The following is a 12,802-nucleotide window of genomic DNA, read 5'->3' as shown; positions in this document are numbered from 1 at the left end:
TGCTATAGTCACACAGTTAACAAATGGCAGAACTGGGATTTGAGTCCAGGTAGACATGTTTTGGAAGTAACTGTTTTTTCTCTAAACTATGCTGTTTGCACAACTGAACATTTGACTTGATTCTGAGTTCTAGATTATAGGACAAAAATGGAGCATAATGATAGCTCACGAAATCTTGATATTTAGTCATAAAAATATGTTCTAGCACTTAACCCATGAACCCTGGTCTTTCACAATGATCCTCCAAAAAGAGATTCCATAGTTCAAAAAATTTAGGAAACTTTATCCGTGTTATGACTCCCTTGGACATTCACAAACACATTAGCATGCTAAAGGCTCTGAGAGGATGTTCAATGGAGACACAAGTATAACTAGGTGCAGTCTAGTACTTTCAGACCTACTGGACAGCAAAATAATGTTTTCTGGAAGATTCACTAAAATCTTGCCGATCTAATGACTCATCATGAATCACCATTATGGAAAAGTAATACTAAAGTCTTGTTTAATGTCGGTCCTTAGAGGAACATTGAATAATCTTTTCAACATTTTCTTGACACAAATCCATAAAGGAAATGCCAAACTGATTTTTACATGGCATGGCCATCATTCACTCTTTTTTTTTTAACTGAATGTTTAGCACAGAAATAAAATGTGTTAAAGATGGTCCTGAGGGAAGCTAGACTACATATAACCTTCATATGGTCATTAGATGGAATGAAGACAGAATGCCTGAGCTAGCGGCTACAATTTCCAAGATGTTAGCTGATAAAATGTGTTTTAGATTAGTTGCTTCTTAACTGAGATTTTGGAAAACACTTACTACATTATATTTTTAAATGGTACAGCTATTTTATTTCATAGTATAGAAGCTTTTATTTCTTTAAGAGTGGCCATTTTTCTAAGCATTGGGTCAATTGCTGACTTCCAGAAAAATTGTATGTAGCCTCCTTTGTGTTGGGCCTTTAGCTGACTTTTCTATAGTCCCTACAGTATATCTTTGCACAAAATTAGGGAAGTTCTTTTCTTGTCCTTTTCTGGTTAGGTATTCTTCAGAAGCTAAGAGTATGAGCATTAGAGTAATCAGAATGTAGTTAGAAACTCTAGTTTCCATGTGTTAGCTTTGAGACTCTAGCCAAGTTACTTTTCGTTGATAAGCCTCTGATTCTTTACCTCTGCAATGGGGGTAATGAAAGAATATATTTTGCATGGTTATCATGATGTTTAACTGACATAATGCTTATAAAGCACTTAATATAGTACTTGGCATTATCCAGTAACTGGTGTCTATTCCTAATATCATAGCTTAAATCATTAGTTTGCATCAGATATACTGGATAGCTTAGGCCAGGTGTGGTGGCTCACACCTGAAATCCCAGCTCTTTGGGAGGCCAAGGTGGGCAGATCACTTGAGGTCAAGAGTTCAACACCACCCTGGCAAACACGGTGAAACCTCGTTTCTACTGAAAATACAAAATTAGCCAGGTGTGATGGCAGGAGCCTGTAATCCCAGCTACTCAGGAGGCTGAGGCAGGAGAATCACTTGAACCCAGGAGGCGGAGATTGCAGTGAGCCAAGATTGAGCCACTGCACTCCATCCTAGGTGACAGAGAGAGACTCCATACTCCATCTCAAAAACAAAACAAAACAAAAAGAAATACTGGAGGGCTTGTTAAAACATGGATTTCTGAGACCCACCCCTGACGTTTCTGATTCACTGGATCTGTGGTGGGGCTGGAGAATCTGAATTTCTAATAACTTCCCAGGTGATGCTGATGCTGCTTGTTTGTGGACCACATTTTGAGAATCACTGCCATAGAGTAAGTGACAAATGTTCTATATAAATAGAAGTTGTCAAAAGTGATCAAGTTCTGTGAGGTCATTTTTTTCTGGACACATTTATCAGATGCACATATCAGACACATTTAATCGCTTTTAGCAGAGCAATTATCTTACATAGATCCTGCTGAGTATGTGAGTTGTGAAGAGATATGCAAAATCTTCAACTGTTCTACACTGCTCTTGCATTTGCCTCGGATGATTTCCTTCTTCCAAAGAGTAGTGCATTCACGCTGAACGCTAAGTAGCAATGTTTTGTGTCATTGTTGTTTTGTATCAAATTCCCTTGCTATGACATAATGGCCGTCTGACATATTGGAACCCATTTTCATTTTCGCTTGTCTGTTTTAATGGTACAGTTAGGATAGTTCTCCCCTAAAATTATCCAATGAAAAGTAACACTTATGAGTTACTGAGGGCCTCTGAGTATGCAGCCTGGAATAGAATCATTGAAAAGTTCATCTTTTCACCTTAGAACAGATGGAAATAGTAAGAGTAAATGATAGACAGAAGGAAAACAGATTTCATTAAACTTTCCAAGTTAATATTGACCTGGGAACATACAATAATTTCAAAGTTTGTCTTGATAGCTGAGAAAGACTTCTTAATTGGAGATAATGTCAAAAAGGTAGTTATTTCCCAAATTTCCTGCTCACCTACCATCTGCTACTGATAAAGGTTTGGCAATTAAGGAATGTTAAGAATAATTTCTAATTATCTTCCTTCTCCTGTATCTTGTTCCCTTGATGCTCTTTGATGGCCTTAACTGAAGCCCACATGTGAATCACAGCTTCTGCTGCATGCCCACTCCTTTTACCTAAATATGCAGTTATCATCATACATCCAGAATTGCCCTCTGGTAAGTGTCTGATGTTTAAAAACATAATCTTATACTTCTCTCCATTTTGGTGGCCACTCATCTTATTTTACCTTAATAACTCTGAGTGTGGCATTGATAGCAGTTGTAAATTTAATTTCCCAATAATGGCTGGGAATGATTGGCTTAGTCCACTTTGATAAACATGATGATGTAGAAGTGGCAACCTTTCTCACCAAACTGTGTGCATTGAGATTTGTGAGGTCATATCCTATTGGTAGCAACTCTTCTCTCAAAACTCATAGGAACAAATTTTAGAGTCTCTATTTTCAGTAGGGAAATTTTGCTTCCTGTGCTTTGGGTGCTGCCAGTAGAGAACAGAAAAGAATCACAGCATTATTTTAGAAGTAATTTTTGACTGGAGCCTCTGCTTGTATAGGAATAAGAGTTTCTTTTCCCTCCTACAGCCAGATAAAAACGATGACATTCAGACTCTATGTTGCTATGGTGTTTTTGAGGTGAGAGATTCACCTCACGGCAGTGACCTGGAAAAGTACAAACTGTTTCACTGCGGCCATCATAAATATATCACCACGAGTGTGCCCAGAGTGCACAGAAAACCCCAAAATATCTGAGTTTATAAAATTTATTTATACCCAGCATCTGTTCAATTTCTTCAGTAATTATTTTAGTCAAAACTGGAGAGCCAGATCCTGATAATTTTCCACTTTATTACACAATCCAAAAATGCATGAGAATACAAGCAGTTATTCTTTGTGAAGCACTTATAGGAGCAAAACCATATGTTGTTCTTGTTTGGGATAATTATAAATCTTTAAACATCTAAATGTAGTTGTCTTTAAAACTGATATTAACTCCAAAACAAACAACTTAATGTGAACAGCTCAACACCTAGAATGTCAATGTGCAAAGCAGTTCATTAGGTTTCTGCATGTATCCATGCAAATAGTTACAAATGTCTTTCGTGCACTTGCATGAATAATCAAGGTAGGCTTATAAATTAACACACTTAAAAATATTTTACTAGGACTTGAAGCCATTGACTTTTAGATTTAGGACTACAAAATCATCTAGTTCAGAGGTTCTCAAGCTTGACTGTGTAGCAAAAGCTTTAGAGTTAAAAATGCATATACCTGAGCCCCATGTTTGAGATTGTTATTCATAGTGTCTTCAAGATAATCTTGGCATATATATTTTTAGATGTTTTACAGGTCATTCTGATGGGCACCTGTATTCATTTCCTAGAGCCACCATGACAAATTACCACAAACTGAATGGGTTAACAAAACAGAAATGTATTCTCTCACAGTTTTGGAGATGAGAAGTACAAAATCAAGATGTTGACAGAGCTATTCTTCCTCTCAAGGCTCTTTCTTTCTTTTCCTCTTTCTACCTTCTGGTGATTGCTGGCCATCCTTTGTATTCTTTGGCTTTCAGCTGCAACACTTTATTCTTAGCCTTTGTTGTCACATGGGCTTCTTTCCTGTGCATCTGTGTCTCTGTGTCTCCTTATAAGGACAACAGTTATTGAATTTAGGGCCCACCATTTGGGGGGCTGGGGGAGGGAAGTAACACAATTCAACCCTATATAGCATCCAAGTGAAAAGCAGTGATCTACTTGTTCTAAAACCTACGGACATTATTGAGTTTAACATAGAGAAGTTAAGCAACTTGCACTGGTTGTTACCTATTTCTTCATAAGAAACTATCCCACCAAATTAAAACAATAAAGCTTTATTATTGGTTATTATTATTATTATGAGTTTCTGAGGATCAGGAATCTAGAATTTTAGTAGCTTAGAATCTAGAATTCTAGCTCTGAATCTTTCACGAGGTTGTAGCAAGTTACCATCTGGGGATACATTCAGCTGATGGTTTGAAAAGGGCTGGAAGATCTACTTCTGATCTAATTTAGTTTCTCACTGTCTGTTGGCTTTGGGCCTCAGTTCCTTGTCATGTAAGACTTTCCATAGGAATGTTCTCAATGTGGCAGTTAGTCCCACCAGAGTGAGTGATAGAGTAAAAAAGAGAGATCAACCAAGACAGAAGCCAAAGTGTCTTAGGTAACCTAATGCTGGAATTGACATACCATCACTTCTGCCATATCTAATTGATCACACGGACCAATCCAGATACAGTATTGATCTGTGTACAATGCCATCAGGTATGAATCAAAGGGGCCATCTTGGAAGCTAGCTACCATAGTAGGGAGTCAGGAATTATGATATTAGGGCCAGGAGACTAACCCATTGCACATCGAGGTGTAATCCAAGGGTCGGCATCACTTGGAGCTTAGTAGAAATGCTAAATTTCAGGCCTTACCTCAGACATACTGAATTAGAAACTATAGTTTCATAAAATTCCCAGGTGATTTGTATGCACATTAACTTTTGAGAAGCACTAGATGAGAACATATTACTAATTCAGACACGTTGCCCTTTCAAAGTAATTGCCTTGGGTAGTAACCTAGTCCAAAAAGATTGCCATTGCTTGAAATCTGCTATGAACTTTGCTTTGGGCCAAAGCAGAAAACAGTCTAAGAAATCAATATCTTCCCACTGCCGCCACACCACCTTACTGTAATCATACCATTTTATCCTTTAGTCATACTAATTTTATTTAACAGAGTTGACTGAAAGGTTTTTTACTTATTTTTTAGAACACCAAAAATACATTTAAAGAGTAAAAATATATTCTACAGTAAGGATATTAAAATTGTATTGCATCTTCCAAAGACCATCCCTAAATCATATTGCTGTTTTCAGAAACAGTTTCATGCATTTCTAGCCTCTTCTGAGAGAAAGGCCATCATGTTGCCCTGAAATTGAAGCCAGTAGTGACCTAAATCCAACTACAAGTATAACTAAGCTCAGACAAAATGAAATACAGATTACATTAACTTAGGCCCCCATACTGGCAGTCTGACAGAACAGAGATGTGATACGGTTTGGCTGTGTCCCCACCCAAATCTCAGGTTGAATTGTAATCCCCATGTGTAGAAGGAGGGGCCTAATGGGAGGTGATTGAATCATGGGGTCGGACTTCCCCCTTCTTGTTCTCATGATAGGATTATCATGAGATCTGCTTGTTTGAAAGTGTATAGCTCTTCCCCTTTGCTCTCTCTCTCCTGCCACCATGTGAAGAAGATGCTTGCCTCCCCTTTTCCTTCCATCATGATTGTGAGTTTTCTGAGGCCTCCTAGACATGTTTCCTGTACAACCTGTGGAACTGTGAATCAATTAAACTTCTTTTCTCCATAATTTGCCCAATCTCAGGTAGTTCTTTATAGCAGTGCGAGGACAGAATAACACAAGATGTAAACTTTTCTGGGTGTTAAATAATACTTATTTAGCATTATACTATTTTGTATTTTTTAACACACAATAACTATCATGTGATCCAAACTTCTAAGACAAATAAAACATCAAAAAAATTAGTACATCCTCAGAAGGGAAACAGTCATAAAGTCAGACGCAGAGATGGCTTAGATGTTGGAATTTTCAGACAAGAGCTTTAAAATAACTATGAGAAATATGTTAAATGCTTTAGAGATGAGGTTAGCAACATTAGGGTACAACAGGAGAGAGATGAAAACTATAGAAAAGAAACAAATGGGATTATTAGAAATAAAAATATACGATAAAAAACCTGAAGAATTTATTTGATCAGTTGATGCAGTCTGGGCACAGACAAGGAAAGAGTCAGTGAACCAGAAATGATGTCAATAGAACTTATAAAATCTGAAATCTATGAACATACACACAAAATTCTTAACAAAACGTTAGCAAATCAAATCACATGACAAAGGAGAAGAATAATGCATCATGATCAGAGTTTATCTCAGAAATGCTTTTTGTTGAGCACTAAAATTTTGACTGATTTAATTCACCATATTAAGAAGAAAATATCATAAAATAACCTCAATAGAACCAGAACATGCATTTGGTAATATTCAGCACTCATTTTAATAAGAACTTTCAGAAAATGAGAAATAGAAACTTTCTCAGTCTAACTTAGGGCATCTATGAAAAACCTACAGCCAACATCACACATGATGAAACATTCATCACTCTCCTTTGAGATTGGAAATAATGCAAGGGTGTCAACTCTGATCACTGTATTTTAACTTACAGCTGTTTTACATATATATTAGGACCAAGGTTTTTACTAAGTAAGCTGAGACATTCTTATCCAGCAGTGTCTTGTCCTCTACTTGCCCCTGCAGCCCTGGGATTTGAGGATAACACTATACTGTAGTGATAGTCTCAATCCTTGATGTTATTCAACATCTCAATAATTCATTCATTTTATTAATTCAGAGTCCACTATGTGTCAGGAACTGTGCTAGATGAAGTCCTTACAGTTGTTCTTAAGTAACATACAGACAGGTGGAGGAGGAACATAATAAACCAGAATTTAGAATAAAGGTTGACACATGCTGTTACAGAAATAATCACAGACTCCCACTGGCACAAAGAAGAACACATCACCTAGTCTGGGAAAGAGGAGGAAGTAAGGAAAGTCTTCCAGGAGCCCGTGAGTATTACTCCTCAGATTTGACTACTAGCCATTGTTTCTTGCAATTAGGTCCCAAACCACAAACACTAAATCCAGTGCAACCAGAGGAACTTCCCAGAGACCCCATGTGTCTTTGGCCTTCTTTACTATTAATAAGGCAGAGACAGCATAACAGGAAGTACAATCATTTATCCCAACTTGAGAGAAAGGGAGTGTGTCTTCACCCCAATAGTACAGTAAAGACAAGGATCAGTGGTGCAGTAAACTTGCTGTTGGCCCTTTCTTTCAATCTGGCTGTTTGTGTGACCATTTACGGTGATCAGTCCTTCCTGGTCTTGGTACTGCAGCTACTTTTTCTGGAACTATCTGACTTGTCATATAGTTCCAGAATTTTCTGTATCCGCTATTCCCAATGAATGCATGTAGAGAAACTAGATAATGAGCAGATACTGCACCACACTTATATTTCCCTCAAGCCAATGGAGAGCTACTGAAGGAGTTTAAGAAGGGAAAGGTGTCACTGTATGATTCACATTTATTTTAAGAAATATTACTCCAGTGACAATGTGAAAAGTGAACTTAAGGGGGCAAGACAGGAGTCTTGGAAACCATTTAGGAAATTGTTACCATAGTGGACTGCGAAATGATGATGGCATAATTCAAGACGCTGGTGCTAAGGTGGAGAGAAAAGGACAGATACAAGAGAATGAATAAATAGCACTTAGTGGTTAATTGGACTTGAGGAGTGACATAGGATAATTATGTTTTAGCCCTTCCTCCTTCATCATTCATCAAAGGACATTTTTGTAACATTATATATTACCCTCCTGTATTTTATACTTCTTCATGAAAGCATGCATTTCTCAATTACCTTGTTAAAAGCTTGAAAATGTTCATCCATTTATAATTTTTTGTGTCAGCTCCTATGATAGCAAAAATAAAATGTATCTTTGAACAAACTATTATATCACTTTACAGCACAAAACTTTGAACATTATATTCAAGTATACATAAGATAAATACAAGGTGCAATTTCCATCTATCGTGAAATAGCTTTACATGTTTATTTCAGTGGAAACTTTAACTAAAAGAAATCAAAGAGGTATTTCAAGTTGTTTTCTGGTTAACCCTAAATTAACCAAGATTCTCTCTTTATATCAATATCTATTATTGAAAATCTTGTTAGAAATAAACTGTTCATCTCCTACCTCACTAACTACACTGTGCCAAACATAATTCAATTTCTTTCATGAGTTAAAGATGTTTTCATACCCATAAGTCATTATAAACATCAATGTGTTGTCACTCTTGAACTCACTTTATATTTAGTGATCACTTGATCCATTAAGCAAAACAAGGAAAGAATAAGATCAAGTTTCTTTATAAAACTAATAACCTAGTAGAATAAATAACGTAGTTTCAGGGGGGAATTTTAGATTTAACTTTCAAGAACACTATTGAATGCAGACAATGTGCATGTTGTGGGAGGGAGCATTTTCATGTATCGGCCTAGAGGGAACAGTAGTGTTCTGAAAGAAGAAGCATGTCTGGTCTTTTCAAAGAATAACAAGGAGGTAAGTATGGCTGGAAATGAGTGAGCAAGAAGTGGGAAATGAGGTCTGAGAAGTGATCAGCTACAGTGGTTTTAAAACATAACTCTCAAGTTCTTTGGCACTCCTCCCATTGAGGAAGAAAGCTTAGACCCCATCCCTTGAATCTAGGCCTAGTGACTGCTTGACCAGTATCGTAAGGCTGATGTAAGGCTGTGCCAGTTTCCAGACCAGACTTTAAGAAAATGGCATCTTCTACTTCCTGTTCCTTGGGATGCTTACTCTTGGAGCACAGCTACTAAACTGTGAGAAGTGCAATCCATATGGAGAGGCTACCTATGGGGGTATGGCTGACAGCCCACTGACAGCAAGCATCAATTGCCACACTTGTAATTGAGAAGGCCTGTCAGATGATTCAAGCCCCTTCCAGTCACCATCAGACTCTGAATGCCTGAGAGGACCTGAGAGAGAACTGCCAAGCTGAGCCAAATTAACCCCAGAAATGTAAGGTATAATAATAAAATGATCACTGTTTTCATTCATTAACTATTGGGGGTGATTTGTTCCACAGCCATGAATAAATAATCAAAACAGAAATGTCTACATCCAGCAAGGATGTTTAGGCCATTACAAGGCTTTCACACTGAGTGAGAGATTGCCAAATTTGAGCTGAAATTTGCTTTGGTTTGATTTATATTTTAAAAGGATATAAGTGCTGATTTGATAGAACAGTGTGAGGGTCAAGAATGAAAGGAAAGGAAATTAGGTCATTGATGTAACCTAGGTGTGAATTCGTGGGTTTGAACCAAGGTGGTGAGCACTGATCATAATCAGGGTATATTTAAATGTAGGCTTAACAGGATTTCCTGGAAACATTGATGTGAGTGTAGTCCATTTGTATATGTGCATTCTCTCAACAATGATCCTTATTTATAAGCATTTCCTCTTAGCACAGACAGAGTAGGTACACATGTTTCTGGCTTCTGTCAGTCTATTTATTAACACATTTAAAGGGAACATTGTTCAGGCACTTACTGTTTCTTGTACATTCAGTTTCATCCTATGGAAAATATTTCATTGGTCACTAGTGGCCACTTTTATAGTTTTCTTTAAACTTCCAAAAGTAAGCACTCCTTCTTCCCTCTTTAGTTAAAGTAAGATAAATGAAAAGTGAAACAAACAAACAAAGAAAAACCCACAGCAGACTAGATACTACCTGGAGCCCATCTAGATGTATTTACCTGTTCTCTCTCATTTAAGAGAGAGATTTAGTTGGATGAGTACTGTATTAGTCAGGGTTCTCTAGAAGGAAAGAACTAATGAAAAAAAATATATATATATACACACACACGTATATAATATATATAAAAAATATATATAAAAAATCATATAATCCAATATATAGTCCATTATGATCATATATATATATGGAAGTTTATTGAGTATTATTAACTCACATGATCACGAGGTCCCACAGTAGACTATCTGCAGGCTGAGGAGTAAAGAGAGCCAGTCCGAGTTCCAAAACTGAATAATTTTGAGTCCAATGTTCGAGGGCAAGAAGCGTCCAGCATGGGAGAATGGCATTGTAATTTTGACTTCAAAAGGCCATTCCACCATTCTATCAATCCGGCTCCTTCAGGATGATGAGGAACATGGTAAGACCAGAGAATTCCATGAGCATGAGCCCACTGCTGCACTTCTTTAGCCATATAGTGAGTGCCTCAGTCAGAGGCAATGCTGTGTGGAATACCATGACGGTGGATAAGGCATTCTGTGTGTCCACGGATGGTAGTCTTGGCAGAAGCATTGCATGCAGGATAGGCAGCCCCATATCCAGAGTAAGTGTCTATTTCCAGTGAGGACAAACCTTTGCCCTTTCCATGATGGAAGAGATCCAATATAATCAACCTGCCACCAGGTAGCTCGCTGATCACCCTGAGGAATGGTGTCATATCGAGGGCTCAGTGTTGGTCTCTGCTGCTGGCAAATTGGGCACTCAGCAGTGGCTGCAGCCAGATCAGCCTTGGTGAGTGGAAGTCCATGTTGCTGAGCCCATGTGTAATCTCTATCTCTGCCACCATGGCCACTTTGTTCATGGGCCCATTGGCCGATGACAGGGGTGGCTGGGGAAAGAGGCTGAGTGCTGTCCACAGAATGGGTCATCCTATCCACTTGTTTATTACAATTCTCCTCTGCTGAGGCCACCCATTGGTGAACACTCACATGGGATACAAATATCTTCACAGATTTTGACCATTCAGAGAGGTCCAACCACATACCTCTTCCCCAAATTTCTTTACCACCAATTTTCCAATCATGCTTCTTCCAAGTCCCTGACCATCCAGCTAAACCATTGACTACAGTCCATGAATGAGTACATAATTGCATATCTGGCCATTTCTCCTTTCATGCAAAGTGCACAACCAGGTGCATTGCTCCTAGTTCTTCCCACTGGGAAGATTTCCCTTCACCACTGTCCTTCATGGATGTCGTAGACAAGGGCTGTAGTGCTGCAGCTGTCCAATTTTGGATGGTGCCTGCTTATCATGTGGAACCATCTGTGAACCAGGCCCTAATCTTCTCTTCCTCTGTCACCTGATCATGGGGACCTCCCCATGAAGCCCTCGGTGCAGGCTGGAGGAAAGAAGGCAGGGTGGCAGGAGTGGAGACCATGGGTGTTGAACCACTTCCTCATGTAACTTACTTGTGCCTTCAAGACGTGCTTGAGCCCGATCACGTATATACCACTTCCATTCGATGATGAAATGCTGCTGTGCATGACCCACTTAATGGCTAGATGGGTCAGAAAGCACCCAGTTCATGATAGACAGTTCAGATCACATGGTGACTTGATGACCCATGGTCAAATGTTCGGTTTCCACCAAAGCCCAGTAACAGACCAAGAGTTGTCTCTCAAAAGGAGAGTAGTTATCTGCAGAAGATGGCAGGGCCTTGTCCCAAAACCCTAGAGGCCTCCATTGTGTTTCACCTATGGGGGCCTGTCAAAGGCTCCAAGCCGCATCCCCATCTGCCACTAACACCTCAAGCACCAATGGATCTGCTGGGTCATATGGCCTAAGTGGCAAAGCAGCTTTCACAGCAGCCTGGACCTGTTGCAGAGATTTCTCCTATTCTGGATCCCACTCAAAATTGGCAGCCTTTTAAGCCACTTGATAAATGGGATGGAGTAAAACACCCAAACGAGGAATGTGGTGCCTCCAAAATCCAGTAAGTGTTGTGCCTTTTTCTTGATTGTAGGAGGGGCCAAATGCAGCAACTTATCTTTCACCTTAGAAGGAATATCTCGATGAGCCCCACACCACTGGATCCCTAGAAATTTTACTGAGGTAGAGGTCCCTGAATTTTAGCCAGATGTATTGCCCATCCACTGGCACACAAATGTCTCACCAATAAGTACAGTGTGTTTATTACTGCTTGCTCCCTGGATCCAATCAGCATAAGGTCATCAATGTAATGGACCAGTGGGATATCTCATGGAAGTGAAAAGTGATCAAGATCTCTTCGAATAAGATCATGACACAAAGCCGGAGTGTTGATATATCCCTGAGGTAGAACTGTAAAGGTATGTTGCTGGCCTTGCTAGCTGAAGTCCAATTGCTTCTTATGGAACTTATGGACAGGAATGGAGCAAATGCCAAGTCATTGGCTGCATACCAGTTACCAGGAGATGTGTTAATTTGCTCAAATCAGTGAAACCACATATGGTAAAGCAGCTGCAATTGGAGTCACCACTTCGTTAAGCTTATGATAATCCACTGTCATTCTCCAAGATCCATCTGTCTTCTGCACAGGCCAAATGGTAGACTTGAATGGGGATGTGGTGGGAATCACCACCCCTGCGTCTTTCAAGTCCTTGGTGGTGGCACTCATCTCCGCAATCCCTACAGGGATGTGATATTATTTTTGATTTACTATTTTTCTATGTAGACACAGCTCTAATGGCTTCCATTTGGCCTTTTCCACCATAATAGGCCTCACCCTACCAGTCAGGGAGCCAGTGTGGGGGTTCTGCCAGCTGCTAAGTATGTCTATGGCA

The 12,802-nt window shown here is 39.1% G+C and overlaps 1 protein-coding gene and 1 long non-coding RNA gene across 2 annotated transcripts in view; one reads left to right on the top strand and one right to left on the bottom strand.

Moving 5' to 3' along the window:
- Nucleotides 1-12,802, top strand: part of STPG2 (sperm tail PG-rich repeat containing 2) — a 786,467-nt gene that overhangs the window by 735,958 nt on the left and 37,707 nt on the right. Inside the window, exon 13 of the mRNA XM_054485711.2 lies at nt 2,609-2,695. The gene's annotated coding sequence lies outside the window, so the exon portion shown is untranslated. The remainder of the gene's footprint in view (nt 1-2,608; nt 2,696-12,802) is intronic.
- The window catches only part of LOC129035390 (uncharacterized), a 126,752-nt gene that overhangs the window by 98,340 nt on the left and 15,610 nt on the right, over nt 1-12,802 (bottom strand). The gene's annotated exons all lie outside the window — the stretch shown is intronic.

The sequence above is a fragment of the Pongo pygmaeus genome, chromosome 3, assembly GCF_028885625.2.
Source record: "Pongo pygmaeus isolate AG05252 chromosome 3, NHGRI_mPonPyg2-v2.0_pri, whole genome shotgun sequence".
NCBI classification, from domain to species: domain Eukaryota; kingdom Metazoa; phylum Chordata; class Mammalia; order Primates; family Hominidae; genus Pongo; species Pongo pygmaeus.
The sequence above is the reverse complement of the archived record's forward strand: the minus strand, read 5'-3'. Positions and strand labels throughout refer to the sequence as shown.